The following is a 21,948-nucleotide window of genomic DNA, read 5'->3' as shown; positions in this document are numbered from 1 at the left end:
ATCAAGCAGAAAAAGATTGCTGACTCTGAGGCGGTAGCTCCCAGGGAGGTACAAAACACTGATTTACCTCACAAGAATGCTTTCCAGAAAGAAGGCAACTCACCGAAAAAATGAGCTAAAGCCAGGAGAACATATACAAAGTAATATCTGGACAAGTTAATATCTTATTACTGCTATTGATAGGCTGTTATCATGTCTGAAACGTTGTACAAATTTTCTAAGGCACAGAAAGATGGTACTTAAAACAACACTTTGCTAACAACAGTAACACTGCTCTTTTTCATTAGTTTTCTCCTTTTGCTGTGTTTCACAGGAAATTATCTGTTGTCCCTGTGTGCTCAGCCTTCTCCGTCCCAGCACATTCGTTCAGTCCCTGCTCCAGAGATGAGCTCTGCCCAGATCTCAGACCCTCCGCCAGGCTGCAGAGGAGAAGCCCGCTCTGGACAGCAGGCACGAGAGTGTTTTGCAGAGGTAGTAAGAGGAAAACAAATGTGTCTGGTTGCAGGGCAGGGAAAAGCAGAGGAGTCAGCACTCCTGGGCAGCTCTGTGTGCATCGCTGAGCGCTTTATCTGCCTTATTTAGTTTCCCCATCTGTAAAATGGGAATAGGGGCCCCAAAGGATTGTCCTGAATCTTTATTAATTAATATTTACACAACCTAAGGATATTTTAATCTCAGGGCACGTTTGATCGCTAAACATGTAACTAAAATATAGCAGGAATAAAACTCAGCAGGACAAGGGCCTGGAAGGGACTCTAAATGCCTTAAGGGTCCCTGTGCCCTCAGGGGGGTGACACAGGACCGAGCCGTCCCCACGATGTTCTCCAGCCCCTCGCAGACCCGTCACCCCCCCGGGCATCGCCCAGGGCCCCGCTGCTCTCAAATGTGGCAGAAAACATTGATTAATAACTGAAGAACCCTCTTTCTCTGTAATTTAAGACTACCCATTTTCGCTCTGTCCTGCGTGGACATGGATAACAGCTACTAATGCTCAGTTCTTTGCAATGCACTTTTACATAACTACAGCCTGCCTGGAATAATCCCGCTCCTCCGCATCATTGCCTGGGTTGTTAAGAAAAGCATGAAAAGGAGAATTATTCTCATAGTATTCCACAAATTCTTGCCAGGTTAAGCCCTCCCCAGGGTGAACAGCCTTATGAGATGCAGGGTAAATACTATGAGGATTAGTCTTAAAATGCTTCTCAGCTTTGAAAACTAACATCCATCCAAATCAGTCATAACTGTGCTTGGCTTGGTTAAGTCTCTGCGTTTAAACAAACACTTTCTCATAGGAAATCATTTCTAGGAATGAGGTTTGACCAAATGTTCCTTGCTTATGGAGTAATGAGTTTAAAATTTGAATAAACAGACTTGGTCCTTCTTAAGTATAAGATTATGTGGTGCTACCGTTACGTACCTGGGAGACTGGCTCTTCTGAAACAGTGATCGGGGTGGGAGGGATGTCTGGATAAATTATTTAAGTAAAGGGGGAGGACAAAGGAGGAGTTTTCTTCCCATGCTGTCATTGTTTAAGCCAGTACTTACTTTTTTGCATTAGACAGAAACCCCATAACTGTGTGGATTATTAACATGCTCAAGCTTCCAAAAGAGAACCACAATAACTTTTAAACTGTTTTGTTCAAAACGTCATTTCATGAAGGACTTAGAAGTCGACAGTCCTGAAATCCTAACAAGGGCTACCGAGGTACCAACAGACATTACCAACACGTGGCTTCCCCAGGCGGCTGGTCCAGGGACGCAGAGCCAGCTGCCGTGCGCCCTGGAGACCCGAGACCTGCTCCATTGGAAATCAGTTGGGTCTCTTTCCAAACCATGTCCTCACTCTGAAAAACGTCCATGGGCATAATGGGGAGATCTGAGAACAGGAATAATTGGAGTTACCTGTTTCATGTCCCTCAATTCCTGACATTTAGAAACTTACTGGGTTTCTCTTTAGTTTTTCAAACACATGGGACTTGAATTGGTAGCAAACTGAGGACATGCAGTACTGAACAATAAGCAAGCGGTAATAAGAACACTTGACTTTTAGAGCAGAGATTAATGTATGTCCTCCTTAGCTGGAAATTGCCCTTCTGACAAATTTTCCATGGCTACTTTTTCACTGCTATATTGTCTTTTTCTGAGAATATAAGAGTCTTTCCTCATTATTCTAAGAATTCTTATAATATATTGATCAAGAGCCACTAGGAATAAAACCTTACTTGAAGGAATGTCTGCTCCCCTGGCACAGCAGCAAAGAGGAGGCTTTGGCATATAACAAATTGGAGAATAAAAGCCATTTTTAACGTTCTGATTAGCACGTCTTGCTAGAAGGGGCTCAGTGTTATCTTCTTCCTATAGAGTCTTCATTTTCTTTCAAAATATTTAGTTTTAGAACATGAAATAAATGAAGAATGGAACATATGAGAAAGAAAATTAAGTTAAATATGGGAACTATGGATTTATTTGCATAATTATTATTTTGTGCAGTAAAATATCTAATCGAGAAATATTCTCTAAATAAAAGAATCCTTCTCAAACATCTCAAAAGAAGAAAGACTGAACCCAGCTCCACTCGAGAGCTGTTATTTTCTAATCAGCTGAAATTTTGCATTTTTTTGGGTTTTCCACGCACACTTTGAAACCATTTCATCCTTTTCCTTTGCAGGAATTTGTTCTCCGTGCAGGGGACCCGGTGCCTGCACTTCACAGCAGAGAGCAGCAGTAAATACAACAACTCTTCTGGATCCTTCCAGCAAGAAATAAACTCACGTTACTGTGCTTGGCCGTCACTGCAGACCACAGCGCTTCCGTCTGCTGGGGATTTGGCTTCTCCCCCATAAGCACCTGCCTTCTTCTCATCTCAGAAGCCAATAGTGAACACGGGCAGTGAACACACGCAGGAACCTCTGCCTGTCCATTCTTCCTCGGGGTTGAAATTTCTTGCTCTTTTATTGTAGAGGATGAAGCTGAAGTAGAAAAGCATAAAGGAACTGAGAGTGAAAGAAAAGAGAGCTTTTGAATGGACACCAGGAGGCTGGCCCAGCAGGTCCCCGGCTGCAGCCACCTGCCCCCAGTTGAAGAACCACGCTGGTGTCCAGCAGAAGAGATCAAGCCTCTGCAGTTACGCTGTTCCACCCCAAAGCCCTTCCCGACCGCAGGCCCAGCAGCGGCCGAACCCCGGACACCAACATTCCACCTCTGCTCTGAGATGTAAGTGATACGGGACATTTTTCTGTCCTGATCAAACTCCACATTTTCAAAAATTCAATAACATTCCTCAAGCCTGGTCATTACACACATTTTCTAGCGTTCCAGTTAAGCTATTTAATTCTTTTTGCTAGTCCCCAGTTGAAACTCGCAGTCTTCCTCAGAACAAGGTGTCTAAGGGACCGGATTAGATCATTCAACAGCCATGCTTGAACTGACACCGTCATTGAAGCTGAGTGTGAGTCTGCACTGCAATATTGCAGCCCTGTAATATTCAGTCCCATAAGGTGTTTCCTTGCGCTGTCCCATTACTGAAACCCGCTAACTAACCAGGAATGTGTAGGATAGATAACACCTACAGAAGAAATCTATCATGCTTCCACCTAGAACAGATTCAGATTTCCTTCCTGTCACAGTATGGCAATGTGTCTGAAGAAGCTGTGCGGAAAACAAGAACTCTATTTTCTGAAAAACACCACAGTTTGGTCTGCCTGTAGTCAGCTCCGTTAGAAACATTCTAAAAATGTGATACACTGGGTCTGGGGCTTAAATGAGCTGGGACTCTTGGCTTCATGTGGCTTTTCCTGAGCTCCCAGTGCTACGTTTTGCCATTCACTCTTTATTTTACATACAGGACTATCGCTTATTAAGCTCTACCTTCCTTCTTTTTCTTTTTTGTTTGTTTGTTTGTTTACTTTTAGGAAAAAAAAAAGCCAGATTGGTCCAGACCAATGAAAAACTGCGGGATCAGTCACAGTGCACATGTGTATCTGTCCCCATTTTACTGAGTTCAAAGCCCCCTGGGAACCCCGCGCATCCGCAGCCACCTGGTTCCCGACAGCCGCAGCCAGAGCTGAAGGGGCATCTGCATCGCAAGGGGCCGCAAGTGAGAGCTCGAGCTGGCTAATATGGCAGCAAATCTGCAATAAGCTTTTAGAACGGACCATCAAGTGCTGGATTATCTCAGGAGTGGTTTAGCTGCGGCTCCCCGGGCGCTGTGTGGAGCAGGGAGGTGGGCTCAGACCTCAGATCTCATTTTTAATGCCAGTATTATAACTACGGCACAGTTTTGGGCAGCTGGACTAGCACTGAGAAACACGCTATTCCCCGTGGCATGAAGGGGCTGCCTGGTGAGGAAGGCAGCGCTCTGCACAGCCTAAACTAAATACAGGAAACTATGTCTGAACACAAAGACACCCTTTTCCAGTGCGGATGGATGGATAACGGGCCGGCTGCCCAGAGCTCCAGCCTTGGAGATGCTCGGCATCCATGGAGAGGTCCTGGTGACCTGCTGAACCAGGGAGGGACAGGGACCCCCTGACTCCTGCCAGCTCTGGGAACAGGGACATTTGGTGTGACATGGTCAGGGGTCCATGTTTTGAGATAAATGCATGTAACACTTCAAGTTCACTATTCTGGAAGAAGAGAAACGAAATCGCATGGGATTGAGATGGAGGAGATATTTTAATTAAGCAAAAAAAATAGGGCAGGCACACTCCCACTGACTCTTTTTTCAGATCGTTGTCAACCAGAGTTAGTCAGCTATTTTTATCATCAGGATGCTCAAGCAACACTGGAGGTGCAAAGCGGATGGGCAAGGATGTGTAATCTATACAAACAAGAGAAAGTAAAAGAGATTGCTCAAACCAAGGAGAAAAATACACTGTGTTCCTCTCACAATTACCTGTTCCACTCCCCTCCAGCCCCCGTGTGACAGAGGTCTCTGCATCTTCCGTAATAAGTAGAAGATGGGGAAAGAGAACGATGGAGCTGTCGGTCCCGCGGCACCGCGAGCTGGGGATGGCAGGGACGAGAAGGTTCTGCACCAGGAGAGATAAAGCCCAGATGAACTACAGCCTGGCATCTAGATGAGACACTTGCTTTGTTTAGCCTGGAAAGAAGATCAGGCAGGAAAGGATAAACTGAAAGCCTTGTGGTTTTTTTGTTGTTAAGTTGATGGAAGAGGCGACAAAAATATTTGTGTGATGTTATAAACAGGAACCCTGGCATGCTGGTCCTGGCTGACAGCAGATTTTGAGATATCTTGCAATGATGAAATATAAGAATGTTTTTGCCTCACGATGGTGCTACGCTACATTTTCTTTCTCCCTGCAGTATTTCAGCCATGTGCCAGAGCTGTTTGTCCATCTCCTTGGCAGTTCGGGACCTCTGCAGCTAATGGTGCATGGTGTTGCGCTCACAGCACGAGGAGATGCTGTTTCAGCTGCTCAGACACCTGGGAAGCAGTACGGGATAACCCTATCCGTGCACCGTGCCGCTCCTGTCACCGGGGCTCGTCCCGTGTCACTGTGCGCCGGGCGGTGCGCAGGCACGGAACAGAGCACGGGTCAGCTCAGGCGGCCTGATGGAGCCAGAACCCCCTGGTCATCTCAGAGCTCAGGATCATTTACACACTTCTCTGGATATTTTCCCCAATCAGTCAGGCTGGGCAGAGCTGAGTTGCCGTGCACCTGGGACTCTGCGCCTGAGCTGCCCTCCCCACTTTTCAAAAGCACCCAAGGGTAGAGGAGGGATGACAGACAGCGGCTTCTCGCAGCTGATCCACCCACACGCACCCGCTTTCAATCAGCCTGACGATGGCACACAGGAAACACGGGATCACAGAACAGATTGGCTTGGAAGGGACCTTAAAGATCATCTATTTGCAACACTTACCCAGAACAGGTAGGGAGCAACTGAGAAGGGTGAGGTCCGGAAAAGGTGTCTCCTAGTGGTGTCAGTGAGCACGAACCTGGCGCGGATGGGGAACGCACCAGGTGCACCTGCAGAGCTGTTCCTCCCGACGGCGGCTGAAGTTTCCTCCAGGGCTCTCAGAAAAACTCCACAACCCCTCAGAAACTACAACTACTAATTCTGTGGTTTACCCGTGACTCACTGCCAGAGTCTCACACCTAATACTAAAATACTAAACATGAAAGACTCGTAGCCAAAATTGATTTTTTTTAAGTTATAAATCACACAAAACGTGGGTTTTAACTGGATGTGCAAGAGAACTTTTGCAACAACTGAAAATAAATGGTGTTTAAAAATAACTTTCCTATACAGAGTAATTTCTTTGAAGTAAAGAGTCTGAACGTAATAACATGAACTTAGCATTTATATATTTCTTTCTTTATTTGTACCACTTTCTAACGTGGAAAAAGCTGTAATTTTCTTTTGGACCTCATAAAACACAGGCAGAGCGAGGTTATACGGCTTGCTCCATACCACACAAAGTTAATAGCAGCCTAGACCTGAGCAGAGCTGCAGTTTGCCCCCGCAGGATTTGTCCTTGCCCTACCATTAGGCTCTGGCGACTGCAATTGCAGCTCAGTCAATAGGAAGCTCTTAGGGAAGGAGCGAAGCGGGTCTGTGCGTCCTGACGGGAACACCAGCCCGAGCGCTGACGCTGCTTCGCAGAAGGACACAGCAAAGGCTGAAAACAGTCACCTGGAAAATAAAAAAGCAGACAACACTGAGTGAATGTGAAAAGAAAGTATGTTGTCATTAGCAAGACGGGGAAAAAAGGTCACTAGGTATGAAGGTACCCCAGGGAGGTGGGGATTCCTGTTATTTGCTGTGAAAACAGCTTCGAAGGCGTCTGTTCCGTTTTTCCCAGAATATGGGTTAAGAACTCAAAGGGTACCTGGGTGATGGGGAGCGCTGGGGGTTGCTCTGGAATGGGGGGATGCTCCGGAATGGGGGAATGCTTGGGAATGGGGGGGATGCTCTGGGGTGGGGATGCTCTGGAATGGGAGGATGCTCTGGAATGGGGGGGGGGGGATGCTCTGGGGCGGGATGCTCTGGAATGGGGATGCTCTGGAATGGGGGGGATGCTCTGAGGTGGGGATGCTCTGGAATGGGAGATGCTCTGGAATGGGGGGGATGCTCTGGGGTGGGGGGGATGCTCTGGAATGGGGGGATGCTCCAGGGTGGGGATGCTCTGGGACCACAGGTTTGCCTGAAATCCAGTGGTGGCTCAACGCCGTATCAGGGCACACACAGCAGGGCAGGAACGGGCTTTGCAATAATAGCTGGAAAAGAATAAAAAAGCCTTTTCACGACTGAAGCAATTAACAATTGTTAATTAACCATTAAAGCTATCAGTCTTTAAGATCTGTAAGGTTAAGCGCAATCAATAGTTATTTGATTACACTGAGCGGGGTCAGGAGTCTCAGTGCACCAGCGTGTTTGAGGAATTACCTTGGAAAGAAGAAATGGTAAATACTACTCGCTTTGAGACTGTTCTAAAATGCTGATCGTGTGATGGGGAGGAAAAGGAAAGTAAGAAAACTGATAACTGCATCCAAATGTGGGGTTTAGAAAGAAAAAGAGGAAAATACATTAAAAAGAGAAAAAGAGAGAGAAAGCAAGGAGCTCTCTGACCTACCGGCGCTCCTGCTCCCCTCTCGTGCCCACGTCTGGCACAAGAACCTCCGGAGGCACCACGTGCACCCACGTCATGGCCAACCTGTCCTTATGCTCTCTACTTTATTGACCGTTTCAATGACAAATAATCCATTTCTGAGGGTGATGGTGCAAAGCTCCTCAGAGGAGGAACATTCACATCTCTTCCAAACCTAAACATAGTTGTACAAAGCCATCAGAAAAGTGTAATGAGGGTCCTTACCTGCTTTGCCCCCTGGTTGGGAAGCAGCGGGGGTTTCACGTGTCTTTTAAAGCTCTGGAGCCTGTGACCAGCCAAGCTGCCCCGGGAGATGAAACACAACAGCAAAAACACATATCAGAGGAAAATCTACCTGGGCGTAGTTTAGTTTATACATCATATACAGAGAAACTTGTGAGTGCTCAGTATCTGTAAGAATAACAGAGGTGGTATTTTCTCCTAAACCAAAACAAACAAAAGAACCCTTAAAAGCACCAAATCCACCACTGAAGTCAAAAGCAAACTCCCACTGACTTCAGGAAGCTGGATCAAGCTCAAGTGTGCATATTTCTGTTTCCCTGAGCCGTGTAAACTCCATCTGCTGTGCAGTCCCTGCGGGAAATGCCATCTCTGTTTGCTTTATTGGGTTTGCTCTCCCCGTTGGGGTCTGTACTCAACTCTGCCAGTGTGACAAAACACAGGATTTTATGGTGCGGTGCCCAGCTGTCCCACGGAGGCCACGGTTCCTGTGGCATCTCTGAGATCCAGCGCTGCTTTAATGAAAAAGAAAACATCATTACATCATAACCACCTCTGCTCTCTTCTGACTTTCTGTCACTCACTGCTGTGGGTTTGTCATGGATGCACGCGGGCAGAGAGCCTGAGGTCACCGAAGCGCTGGAGAAATGAGATGAAGCATCACAGACCTGCAACAAAACTTCTCTGTTTCCTGTTATATAGAATCATTTTGGTTGGAACAGACCCTCAAGATCAAGTCCAACTATAACCCACCACTGTCCCTGCCCCATGTCCCGAGAACCTCATGTCCGTCTGTCCAGCCCTCCAGGGATGGTGAGTCCAGCACTGCCCTGGGCAGCCTGTTCCAATGCCCCACAGCCTTCTCCATGAAGAATCTTTTCCTAATACCCTAACAGTCCCTGGCGTACCCTGAGGCCATTTCCTCTTGGTCTCCCACATTCTGTGAAAAAGTGAAGTTTACTGAAGCCCCCGGAGGTCCAGCTGACGGGCAGCACTGATTCCTTTTACATCACCCAGTCTGCTGAAATGGGTTTTTGTGCCGCAGCATCGCCCCCAGCACCACATCCCTCCCACATTGGGGAAAGCAGCCAGGCTTCCCTCTGCTGCCCTGGGCAGTGAGCAGACACAACAACCATAACCTGCCCAGAGCAGGAGCCTGAAGAGCCTCCGAAGCCTGAAGAACAGGGAAAGCGAAACAATATTGGCAGAACCACACTTAGGTGTGTGAAGCTCTAGTAAAACCACATTAAAAAACACCCTTGCAAGCAATTGTCTGCATCAGTTGGTGCTGGTGAAGATTGATGACAAAGATAACTATGATGAATTGATGCTGTAATTACGAATATATGAAGTTTTATGAGGAGACAACAAATGTGTCACTATTTATCCACAGCTGAAAAAGCAGCACCGTATTCCTTCAAATTGTCTGCAGCTTCGGAAATGAGCCCTTAACGCAGCTCTGCCTTTCGAGAACGTTTCGCCCAATGCAAATGCTTTTGCACCTGAAGACCATCTACAATTCCACACTGGAATTAGGCTTAAGGAGCCAAACACGATTGGAAAGTATCTAAATCCTCCTTGTTTGGTGGAAGCCATTCTTCAGGGGAAAAATAAATATTCTGCAAAACTTTTAAATAGCATTCTGCACCATTTACATATGCCGAGGCTTTAGAGCTGAACAAAAATACAAATGTGAATAGATTTGCTTTTGGCTTACTAAACATGTACACAATTGAGTAAGAAATTGCAATGTTTGCTGATAAGGGAGCTGGAAGCGCAGTTTACATACAAATAAAATCTGGATGCTACCAGGCAATCTGAACGCAGGTGTTTAATCAGCCCTGGAATTAGGAAAGCGTATACCCGTGAGCACCACGTGGGCCGGCGGTGATCGCGTATTTCTCCCACACCCAAATCCCATGGAATCTCAGAGAAAGTCGGTGCTGGGAGCCCCGGCGCTGGTCCTGGCACTGCAGGACACAGGACACGGCTGTCCCCAGCTCTGGGGACACCCACCAGCACCCAGCGGAACCGGCAGCGCCCGCTCCGGCACCCTCGGGTCTGCGGGTGCTTGGGGACCACGCACGGCACCACCACAAAGCAGCACACACTGCAGTCACCCGTAGAATTATTAGTAAGAGTAAAGGCACCACTGGCTTGAATATCTGAAGAAATGCACTATATCTGTGCCTCCAGAACACCACCGCGGTCTAACAGCAATATCTGCAGGAGCTTTGCATTCTGCAGTCACTGCCTCAATACCAAAGCTAAATCCACTGGTGATGTATGTTGGCCCACAGGAGACTGATCAGGTTTGCACCCACAGCCTGACCACTTTGTGAACACAAGGCTGCCTGGCTGCCCTGGTAAAACACCAGGGTTATTTATTGATTATTGTATTTTATATTATATTATATTATATTATATTATATTATATTATATTATATTATATTATATTATATTATATTATATTATATTACATTATATTATAGCCCTTGTTGCATGGGGGTTTCCATGAGACAGGGCTGCAGCCCACCTGGGATAGAACTGGAGCCTCCAGACACATCAGCCACATCTGCGGCACCAACTTACACCAGACTGTTACACTTTCAGAGCAATATCAGCACTCACATGGCTATAGTTGGTTTGTTTTGTTTTACTTCCTATCTTATTCCTCAAGGAGAATTTAATGTACTATCTAGGCATAGTTTTTTACAGGACAAAAGCACCAATATCACAATTTCTTGCATGAAAGTAACAAAAACATCAATGTATATGTATAGTGCCCCAAAGTAACAAAATATATTAGTAAAATCCAGAAATTCAGTGAAACGCAAAGTATATGTATCCTTCGCAACTTATTGTAACCCCTATATCACCTTACCATGGTGTTACCCCTTAAACTTTGACTACCTTGCAGGGAAGAGCCTAGGAACCAACATTTCAGTGGTTTTACTTCATGCTGACCAATCCTTCCCGTGTTTAAAACCAGACTCACCCTCTTTTCCCCGTTAGAGGAATGAGCGTCAGTGCTCGCCGGTCCCTCCTGGGACAAGTGACGGGCACGTCACCCAGCGTGACCCCAAACGCCGCTTCTGCTCTGCTGGTTTCTCTTAATACTTATCACATCTTAGGTACTCATAATTCCTTTATAAGTCCAGACAACAAACGCGTTAGGGAGCAGAGGGGAATCAGTAATTATGTGCTTTCCTTGTCTTTTAGTTGGCCTTAAGTTGCTGCGTTTGTCGGCCATGTATAAGGCTTAATCCCAGCTCTAGTAAGCTGGTTTATTGCGGTGTTTGTACCACAGCTCACAGGACCGTCAAACAGGGACGGGTAAACACCTGTAAACAGGGTTCTCCACGTGTCCCCAGGGGGTGTTCCCACCAGCCACAGGGACACACGTTGAGGGTCCCCGAGCAGCGGGACAGATCAGGTTCCTCCAGCAGCCGCGCTCGGGTCCAGCTCGGACTCCCCAGGCTAAGGCAGAGCTGTGGTTCTCTCCGTGCTCCAAAGGGACCGATGTAATTCTGCACAGCAAAGTGGCTCCTGGAAAGCTCTATTGTTTGCCTTGCCATTTATCAGAAGAGAACAGTTTAATGTGTTGGTAGCAGGCACAAGTGAGTATCTCTTCAGTGATGAAGGAAAATAAGCTTAGTGCTAAGGCAAATAGAAAATATTGATCTATCTTCAGGTACTGCGGCTAAAAATCTTTTGTAAAATGTATCTTCTCCCGCTCCTACTGATCAGCATCCTCTGTCTTTTACCAACTAATTCTCCATAGTGGAAGGTTTAACCTTGAACACAGAGAAGGAAAGAAAACCAAACCATCCACAAACAAAGCCATACATGCACATCAGCAAAATGGGCACTATGAAGTATTTGGGTCCCGCAAAGATGCACCAGGGTGAGAATCCTCTGTCCCCGCAGCGGTGGGACCCCCGGTCCCCTCCCGGGGTGGGCGCTGGGCTCCTGCTGGGTTTTAATCCAGGGACCAGAATTTCTGCACCTGGTTGCACAAAGCCTCGGATCACACGGATCCTCCCAGCTCTCACAGCCTCGCTGGCTGCGCAGCTCACACGTTAGACCCTATTTCGTTCTTGTGCACTTGCTGCCCTTTGAGGAAGTGCTTAGGTCACGCAAACAGTCACCAGCGTTTCTTCCCTTTCCTCATCACCTGCACTCACTGCTAAGCTCAGAAAAACCAGCCCCTCCAGTACTGCTCATTCCCAGCCACCGCTTCTTCACTGCTTCCATTCACCTGGGGAAATCACGTTTTGAGAGTCACTTCTTGGTAAAACCTACAAGGCAGTATAGGAATATTGAGAAAAAAAATACTTTAAAATACTTTAAAAATACTTTTAAAATACTTTAAAATACTTTAAAATACTTAAAAATACTTAAAACCAACAGCCTCATAAATCTGAATCTCATGGCTCCAGCCACCTGTTGGATTGTGGGGGAGCAGGCGGGCAGCGAGCCCATCTCCAGGAACACACAGTTAATTATTAAAACCAGCAGATTGTGCTACAAATATACATGACATCTGAAAAAGAGGCATTGCTTATATCCGTATATATGTAGAAATGATGGCAGATTCCAACATCCTTCCCATGAGCAAGGGATGGAGAAGTGATCAGCTCTCACCCCCACAAGGAAGGCAGAGCTTGGGCATGGGATGGCGCAAAGAGAGGCGGGTACAACCCCCGGAGGGCTGGGAAGGAGTCTGGGACGTGTGGCCTGTCTCGGTGAGACGATGCCATGAGCCTCCAAGCTGTCTAGGATTAAGCCAAGACTAAAAATCGAAGGCAAATGAAATGACTGGCATGGCCGGGCTGTACTGACGGCAGCTCTCCAGCCGGCACCGACGGCTCGTGATGCAGAAGACAGAGCGGATCTGCAGAGCCGTGTGTGGGGCACGCAGGGCAGTCACCAAAATACACCCCAAGGGGCACAAACACGGCCCAAGCACATTAACTCTTATTTAAACAAATTTTCAATCAGTGCCATGAAGCAGGCAATCAGCTCCAATTTAAAGCAACACTTGAAAAGCTTCCTGTTTATTACAGAACCCATGGTTTGGGATGGGATTGTTCAGGCTGGCTACTTGTACCCCTCTCTGCTTTTATTAAGAGCAGGCCTGTGCCATAATATTATTTTTCATACTCTCATACCACTGACAGCACATCCATCATTCTTCATAATTGCATCTAACAAATATTGATTTTGTCTCCAAAAGAGTAAACAGAAATATTAAAGTGCTTTTGCAGAAGCCAAAACACTAGTGGAAAGCACATTTAAACAGAGCGAGGAGGACGGTGCCCATGTCCTGTGACACAGCATATGGCTGCAAAAAAGCAGCACCAATTTACACTGGCTGAAAAATGTAGCAAAACAGCGGATCACACTGAATTGGGCAACCGAGCTGTGCCAAGAAAGTGCCGCCAATACGAGTGGAAGCTTCAACCCATTCAGTCTCAGACAAAAACGCCTCCAAAAGTTTTCTCAGTCCTCCCTGAATGGGAGGAAATTACTGAATTTTAGCCTCCAAAAACTATGAAGGCTGATTAAATGCATCGCTGGGCTGCATTTACAGTCATTGCTTCTCCCTTCTTCATCTTCCCCTTTGGAGGTTCAGCCCCATGCACCCCGGGAGAGTTGGCCAGGTGATGGGGACAGCTCTGGGACAGCAGCTCTGGAGCGAGTGGAGAGAAGGGGATGGAGCCAATATGTGTATAATGCCCCAAACTAACAAACCATATTAGTAAAATCCAGAAATTCAGCTGGTGAGGGGCTGGAGCACAAGTGTGATGGAGCGGCTGAGGGACCTGGGGGGTTCAGCTGGAGAAGAGGAGCTGAGGGGAGACCTTCTGATCTCTGAACTGCCTGAAAGGGGCTTGGAGCCAGGGGGGTCGGGCTCTGCTCCCCAGGAACAAGCGCCAGGAGCAGAGGAAACGGCCTCAAGTTGCGCCAGGGGAGGTTGAGGTTGGATGTGGGAACAATTTCTTGCCCAAAGGGCTGTGGGGCATTGAACAGGCTGCCCAGGGCAGTGCTGGAGTCACCAGCCCTGGAGGGCTGGACAGACGGACATGAGGTTCTCAGGACATGGGGCAGTGACAGGGTGGGTTGTGGGTGGACTCCATGATCCTGAGGGGCTTTTCCAACCAAATGGATTCTATGATTCTGGCGCTTTGGTCAGCTCTCATAGGATAGAATTCCAGGTTACCTGATGGCCTGGGTGGCCTTTCCCTTCCAGTTCCCACGGAACTCCTGCCCGGACTCCCCCAGCGCAGGCGGCGGGTGCGGAGCAGGATCAAACCCCCCAGCACCCGCTTTGGCACCCTGCAAACAACACGTCCTCAGGACCAGAGACACCTCCAGAAACGAACATCAGCACTGGAACCGCACCTGCCCCGGCTTTGGAAACTGCTGCGATCCAGGCGGGGAAGAGACGCCGCCAGCCAGCCATCACACCTTAAAATGCTTCTTAATAAATAAAACCCAGAGAGCTCTTCATGCACAAGGCCAAAAATGGATGGTTTCTGGCAAAACATCCAGGTTTGACACACAGGAAAAAACCCACACCACAATGATCTCTAAACAAGGAAAGAAAAGATAATTATTTGGAAAATGGCAGATTATCACATGGAAAATAGCAGTCTGCCTGGTACGTTTCCCTTGGTGAATTAACCTCAGCAAGCAAAAGGTATCAGTATGTATATCAACTTGAAACAAACAAAAATAAACGCATGGATCTAATTTTGTTACATGTGTTATGTGAGAAGAAATATACAAAACCGGAATGGAAAACTTGATGTTTTTGTGACCCCATGAAAAATGAAAATTCATGAACAACAGGTTAAATTGGAAAAGCTGGTGACACCTTTCCCTCAGAGTTCTGCGACAGCTCTTAAGGAACGTCTGGGCTCGGGGAGAATTGGGGGGTTTGTTATCAGTGTTGTGTTAATGTGAACAAAAATCTTACATTCAAAGGGAAAAGAAAGAAGTTTCTTCAGTACACAGCACTTTTTATGAAGCACCAATATTAGTTAACCAGTAGTTAACGAGTAATTAGTAAATACAGTTTATCCAGCCCCCCTCGCAATCAGCAGCATCGCTGCAGGGCGCTTATGGCACATGTACAAGGACGTCCCTGGGACCCGTCCCCCCAGCCCGGCTGCCCCGGGATGGAGATTCACGCCCGGTGACGTAATTCGCAGAAATCCTGAGCCCACCTGGACAGATCTTCATCAGCAAAAGATAGAAGCAGCAAATTTCCAGCTCTCACTTTCTATTTGCAGCAGCTGAACGTGAAGCCGCAGCCCGTGTTTGTCACAGCTCTACAACAACCCCTGCGCACCCACTAGAAAACACAGGTTGTGCCTGTATTCTTATCCTCCCTCTGCATCCCCAGGGGCTGAAACTGCCGTGGAGCAGAAGCTGTTCTAATGAGCCAATGCTTCATTTTCTTAAGGAATTTTCAGCAGTTTTTCCGCAGAGAGCTCAAATTCTCTGGGAGCCACCACTCCCAACAACATCCTATGGGCAGCGCACTCAGGTGTTTATTTCAGCGGGAGATGATCCATTTGGAGAAAATTGTAAGGAAAAAATATATCTCTAAACTCAAGCAAGCATTGTAATGGCATGAAATAAACAACACTTTCAGGAAAAGGAATCTTTGTGGAGGAACTTGATTGACTCTCCCGACAGCATTATGGACTGGGAAGTGAAAAAGAAAAATGATACACTTGAGTTGCAGTAAAGTGTTGGATGTTGTGTCACTGCATCTTGACTGCTAAGACGTTTTGAATTGTTGGGTATGGAAAATACCAGGAGGGCTTGAAATGAGGAGAAAGAGCAAAAGAAGGAAGGAAGGATCAGGAGCAGTGCACGGCTCGGGGGTCCCGGCCACCTGTGACACCCACCGGAGCCACCGCGGCCACCTGTGACACCTGCTGGAGCCACCACGGCCACCTGTGACACCCCCAGCAGCCACCATGGCCACTTGTGACACCCACCAGAGTCACTGTGGCCACACGTGATACCCCCAGGAGCCACCACAGCCACCCGCGACACCCGCTGGAGCCACCACGGCCACCTGTGACACCCCCAGGAGCTACCACAGCCACCTTGACCCACCAGAGCCACCACGACCACCTGTGACACCTGCCAGAGCCACCACAGCCACCTTGACCCACCAGAGCCACCGCAGCCACCTGTGACACCCCCAGGAGCCACCACGGCCACCTTGACCCACCAGAGCCACCGCAGCCACCTGTGACACCCCCAGGAGCCACCACGGCCACCTTGACCCACCAGAGCCACCGCAGCCACCTGTGAAAACCGCAGGAGCCACCATGGCCACCCTGACCCACAGGACCCGCTGCCTCCAGCACGCACATGGAATTCAGGATCCCACCAAGAAATCAAACCCCAATTGAACAAACAATTGGCAAAGAGAAAGCGATAGCACAGCAGGAGAACACTAAAGATTAATACAATATGGTAAAAATAGTAAAAAGAACTAAATTTAAACCTTAGAAGGAAATTCTCAACACAAAAAAAAAAAATAACATTAATAGAAGAACAAATGAGAAACTCAGCAAAAGTCACTCAAGAGACAAAAAGTTCCTTCTTGGCAAACAGACCATTTAAAAGCTGATCATTATCTGCCAGGGCAGCTGCCGGAGCCAGTGAAGGTCACGGGGAAGCCGGAAGGGCTGGGGGAATATCACGTTTCTGAGCACAGAATATCGCGTTTCTGAGCACAGAATGTCACATTTTTGAGCACAGAATGTCACATTTCTGAGCACATCCCACCCTTGGAGGCTGGGAGCTGCAGCCTGAGGATCACGGGTGAAGGACACGCTGGTGCTGGGAACACCCGTCAGCCGGTGGCTGGGGACACGGGCAGGACGGAGGGTCCCCCCATCACCTGTGCTGGCCGGGCTGCAGACAGAGCAACGCTTGGGTCTCCAGCCCCTGTACCTGTTCCTCCAAACAAGGGTGAAGGGGTGAATAGCAAATGAGACATTAAGTACCCAAGCAAAAGAAATATATATATTCCTCCTAAGAAAAGCTCTTTTGAACCCAACCCGATCTCTCCTGTTCAGTCGGGAGTGCTGAGCCTGACAGCCTGTTGGGTGATACCATCCCCATCACCTCCATCGCTTGGAACACTTGAGAGATGCCTATTTGGAAATATAGAATAAATATGGATTTTAAAAACTTCCCAGATTAATGAATCTACTGTAAGAACAGCTTTAAGGTTAATCCACACAAAACCAGCATAAACACAGAAGAATACTTGGGTCATATGCAAGTTAAATTCAACAGTCAATAAAATAAGTCTCCTTCAGCTCACTGTACATGAGCTTTTTTCTCCTCAATTCTTTAAAACGCTTGGGGTTTTTTTTCCCTGAAAATTGAGACTAAAATAAAGAACAAACGCAGGCATTCCTCATTGGCAGCTGAGGCAGAGCTAATGGCTGCGATGACACCTGCTGAGGACACCAAGACACGGGACACCCACCATCCCTCCATCCCCATGGCCTGGAGGAGCCATGGGCAGCGGGAGAGGAGACCGTGGGACGTCCTGCTGTGACCAACTGCTGGGACCAGCCCTGGGGCTGCGATGGGACAGGCCCAGGGCAGGGGCCAGATCCCCACAAGATGTTCCTCATGGAAACCTGGCTGGGGACAAGCCTGACCTGTGGGAGAGCAGGCAGGGAGGGCAGGGATCTGCGCAGAGAAAGGAGATCCATCAGCCGTGTGGACTGTCCGGCCCTTCAGCTCTCACACCCACCAAGAGTTAATTATTATAACTGCATGGAACAAAGGAAAAAGGTCTTCCAGAAAGGGCTGTGATAAAGAAAAGCTCTCCATCCATCTTTTCTAGCTCAACATTCCACATCTGTTGAGATCTGGGTTTAAGTTTGTAGCTTCCAACAAGAAAGCGATTGCTGAGATCAGGCAATCACAAACCCTGTTTGCAATCAGAACGGGTGAGAGGTGCTCAAACACCCGCTGTCAAGAAGCAGCAGCAGAACATCGTTACTTGTGCCAAAAACGCCTCCAGGGAGCCAAAGCAGCCAGCTGGGACACCGGCAGCCCCTCCAAAGGCTGCCAGGGCCACAGCAGCCCAGGAACCCGCACCCACGGGTGCTCGTCCCCGTGCCCCCCCGTTCTTACGCCCCAGGCCTTTTCAGCCCAGGACCAAGCTGCCCCGAGCAGCTCTGCCTTCAGCAGCCCGGGCTGGGAGGAGGGACGGACGGGGGAGCTGAACCCCACACAGAACAGGATCACGGGTTTTCTGTTCTGAGGGACTGCAGCTGCAATACACACAGAATTACAGGGGTTTGCTAAGGCTGTGCCAGGGAAGATCGCCAGAGGCACTCTTGCTAACTGATTTTTATAATCTAAAAAATATTTGTATTTTTTGATCGCTGAAGAATGCTATTAACTTTCTCCATGACATATGTTCAGAGAAATTCCATCACTTCTGCCTGCATTAGTTGTGATTTCCACCCCCAAGCAGCCCTCCCCACACACACACTCTTCACATGGCAGAGATTCTGTTGCTGTGCTGAGGCAGCACAATATGGGATCAGCAGTTTTACAGCTCTGTGGTTGCTTGAAAAACATACAAACAGGACACATAACAGAAATATCTCAGTGCTTAATTATTTAAAAGGGAGGAGAGTCCTGCTGTGTTCGGTGACTCCGAGACGAGGTGTCACCCGTGGGCAAACGGGACGCAGCCAGGACGGAGCAGCAGCATCTTCCCCTGGTGCTAAAGTACAGAGAAGACAGTAACTAGAATTTCCAGAATAAATTAGAGAAATTATTTCTGCAAATGTGTGTCTGTGAGCTGCCCAGGAAGATACAGGAAAGCCAGGAGTGAGCTGGACAGGGTCCAAACCTTTCCTCGACAGACACCAGGACCAGGACACCCCGACCCGCCACTAATCCAGCAGCTAATTCAGCAGCTTCCCAGCACGAGTTTTCTAAAAAGCCTTTGACACACTTTTAAAACTAGTCGATCCATCTTGAAAATCCAGCTCTTTTTGATACTATTATGTTATAATAAATGAATTGTTATCTAATTTCACTGGTTTAAATATCTAAGGCAGTTAAAGCCTTAATACATAATTTCTGTGAGAAATATTGACGCATCTGAATGAGAAAATATATGCAAAGCGTTTTTATGAATACAATGTGTGTCACTGACACCCATTCCAACAGCTTTTCACAGCACGGGAATGAGAAATAGTGCTACTGCCAACACGCAACAAACACCAAGAGAAAGAGAGGAAATGACAAAAGGGAGAAGGACACGGAAATCACCCGTGTGAGCACACGGACTCATCGGGTCCGGGCAGGAGGCTGAGGGGACCCGCTGCTTTCGGATCAGTGTCATAACCAGCGTGACCAGGTGACACCCACCTTGGCCCAGCTGAGCTGAGCCCTACGTGCAGCCACCAGCTTCCACACTACTGAGAAAACACGTTCCTGAAAGGGGGGAGAACTGGAGTCTCATCTTGTTTAGCGGTGAATCAAAGCTCACACTCATTTAAATGGGTCGGTCACCACCGCCGTCCCCATAACACAACTGACAGGAACTCCCGTCCCTATCCTGAACGCTGCCGCAAGCGCTGGATCCTTCAGGGGAACCAGGATGAGGGTACCAGAAATCCAGATTTTGACTGAAACTATGAGTCAAATCCAGAAGTTGTTCCCTGAGTTTCTACCTACATTATTTGAGGGATTCATCAGTTTTAAGAGTCTTTATTCCCTTGAGGTACCTAATGATATGTTTTTAAAAGACACTTGTACATAATGTACATAAGCTAGAGCTCTTGCCCAAGTTAAAATTCACGTTGGTTTAACACCTTGAAAAACATCGCTAACAATGACTTTCTAATGTGTATATCTGTACATGCATTAAGCGGTTATCATATTTATCACTGACCACAGTAATTAACTGTACATCTGACATTTACTACAGTAACTACAATAACTGGAACAAATGAAAGCACTGGCAAGGTGCACCTGGCAAGGTGCACAGTCCCGTCCAGAAAACCCCTGCAATCACTGCTGCTGCCCTCCCAGCTTCTGCGCCTCTCAGCCCACAGCAATCCAACGTGCCTCTCCGGGATGCGCTAACGCATCGCCAGCGCTGCTCAATGCCTTCTGACCTCAGGGACAGAGAAGGGCTCAAGTGGGAAAGCCAGTGCTAAAAGTGTAGCTGTACGTGAACCAAAAGGCCGATTCCCATGTGTTCCTGTGCTACAAAAAGGACTGAATGCACGCATTTTTCTGTCTAGGATGTAGGGTACAAAGTCTTCCCAAGCTCATTTTCTTTGTTGGATACCTCTGCTTCGTCACACCCAGCCTCTCGCTCTTTTGTCTTTTGCATTTCCTCTCCCTTTCTATTCCTAATCCTTTCTTAATGCCTCCTATAAATAAAGAGTGAAGAATTGGTAGAAAACAGCCACAGCAGCAGAAAGGCAGGTTCTCATCTGCTCTTATGGAGGCAAATAAGAACAGTTTCCAGCTCTAATATGTTACACTGGAAGGAAAAAAGTCGCTTTAAAAATCCATATTAAAGCTTTTAGCCAATTAATATTTCATTACAGATGCATGGGAGAGACTTGTCACTCCCTCATGGTTTCATTCTAAAAAGCTAAAACCAGTTTTAAATTCTTACTTTTTAATACGAAATCTTTGCAAGTTGCTAATTAAAAAAAATAATTTAAGGAAATGTTCTTTCCTCGATTGGATTGTTCTTCTTATTGCTTTTTGCAGCACGATGAACAAGTATTAAAAACAGCCCAGCTTCCTGGCAGCTGCTCTAACCGGAGCAGAGCTTTGTGAACGGCAATCCACCCCAGGTCATCAGGCAGTTAACAAATTGAAAATGGTCGTTGTTCTTTTATTAAAAACCTGACCAATACATTTTTGATAGTGAACTGGGAGGGGGGAAGCAGGACGCTGGTCTCCATCGCGCTGGAGCTCTGTGCGCTGTTTGCTGGCGGGTACCAGCACCCGGAGCCGGGATGCTCAGCACCGCCCGGCACCGCGGCCACGGGAACACCCGCCGCACTGCGTCCTGTGGCCCATCTGCTGCTGACTTCTTCTCTCCAAATGTAATAAACTGCATTTCCGGGTGTGCAGGTGTCGTGGCTGAGCCCCAGCCAGTAAGCAAAACCATGACAGCTGCTCATTCACTGCCCGGGTAGGGGAGAGAGTGGAAAGGGAAAGGAGAAACTTGTGGGTTGAGATCAAAATAGTTTAATAGCAAAATAATACTAATATACCACTACTACTAATAATAATAATAATAAATAATAATAAACAAAAATAAAATCTAAAATAAGTGATACTCAATGCAATTCACAGAATCATAGAATCATCTTGGTTGAAGAGACCCTCAAGATCAACCTCGTGTCCCTGAGAACCTCATGTCCGTCTGTCCAGCCCTCCAGGGCTGGTGACTCCAGCACTGCCCTGGGCAGCCTGTTCCAACGCCCCACAGCCCTTTGGGGAAGAAATTGTCCCCAGATCCAACCTCAACCTCCCCTGGGCAACTTGAGGCCGTTTCCTCTGCTCCTGGCGCTTGTTCCTGGGGAGCAGAGCCCGACCCCCCCTGGCTCCAAGCTCCTTTCAGGCAGTTCAGAGATCAGAAGGTCTCCCCTCAGCTCCTGTTCTCCAGCTGAACCCCCAGGTCCCTCAGCCGCTCCATCACACTTGTGCTCCAGCCCCTCACCAGCTCCGTTCCCTTCTCTCCACTCGCTCCGGCACCTCAAGGCCTTTCTTGGCACGAGGGGCCCAGAACTGCCCCAGGATTCAAGGTTTGGCCTCACGTGAGGTCCTAGGAGCAATGAGAGAGTCACTTAAAAAGGCAAACGGCAAACTGGGACAGGGAATATTGGCATGCAGCTGCTCAGCTATTTCTGCCACTAAGTCTATTATTCACATCTGTAACACCCGTGGGTTTCCCCAGGACAGTTCTCTACATGCCGTGCCAGGACAGCTCTGCAGCCCCTCGGAGCGGGACGGACAAACATGCTGGGACGAGATGTTCCCAGCAA

At 47.8% G+C, this 21,948-nt stretch overlaps 1 long non-coding RNA gene across 2 annotated transcripts in view; it reads right to left on the bottom strand.

The window, feature by feature from the left end:
- Positions 1 to 2,441: 2,441 nt before the first annotated feature.
- The window catches only part of LOC135579727 (uncharacterized), a 32,073-nt gene continuing 12,566 nt past the window's right edge, over positions 2,442 to 21,948 (bottom strand). The window contains exons 2-5 of one of the 2 annotated variants that reach the window (XR_010473345.1): positions 7,841 to 7,916; positions 5,887 to 7,244; positions 4,895 to 5,101; positions 2,442 to 2,969 (exon numbers count right to left, since the gene is read on the bottom strand). This is a non-coding gene — a long non-coding RNA (uncharacterized LOC135579727). The remainder of the gene's footprint in view (positions 2,970 to 4,894; positions 5,102 to 5,886; positions 7,245 to 7,840; positions 7,917 to 21,948) is intronic. The other variant, XR_010473346.1, reaches the window with a different exon arrangement.

This window comes from Columba livia, chromosome 6 (genome assembly GCF_036013475.1).
Source record: "Columba livia isolate bColLiv1 breed racing homer chromosome 6, bColLiv1.pat.W.v2, whole genome shotgun sequence".
Classification (NCBI taxonomy): Eukaryota; Metazoa; Chordata; class Aves; order Columbiformes; family Columbidae; genus Columba; species Columba livia.
Note: the sequence above shows the minus strand (reverse complement) of the source record. Positions and strands in the feature narration are given on the sequence as shown.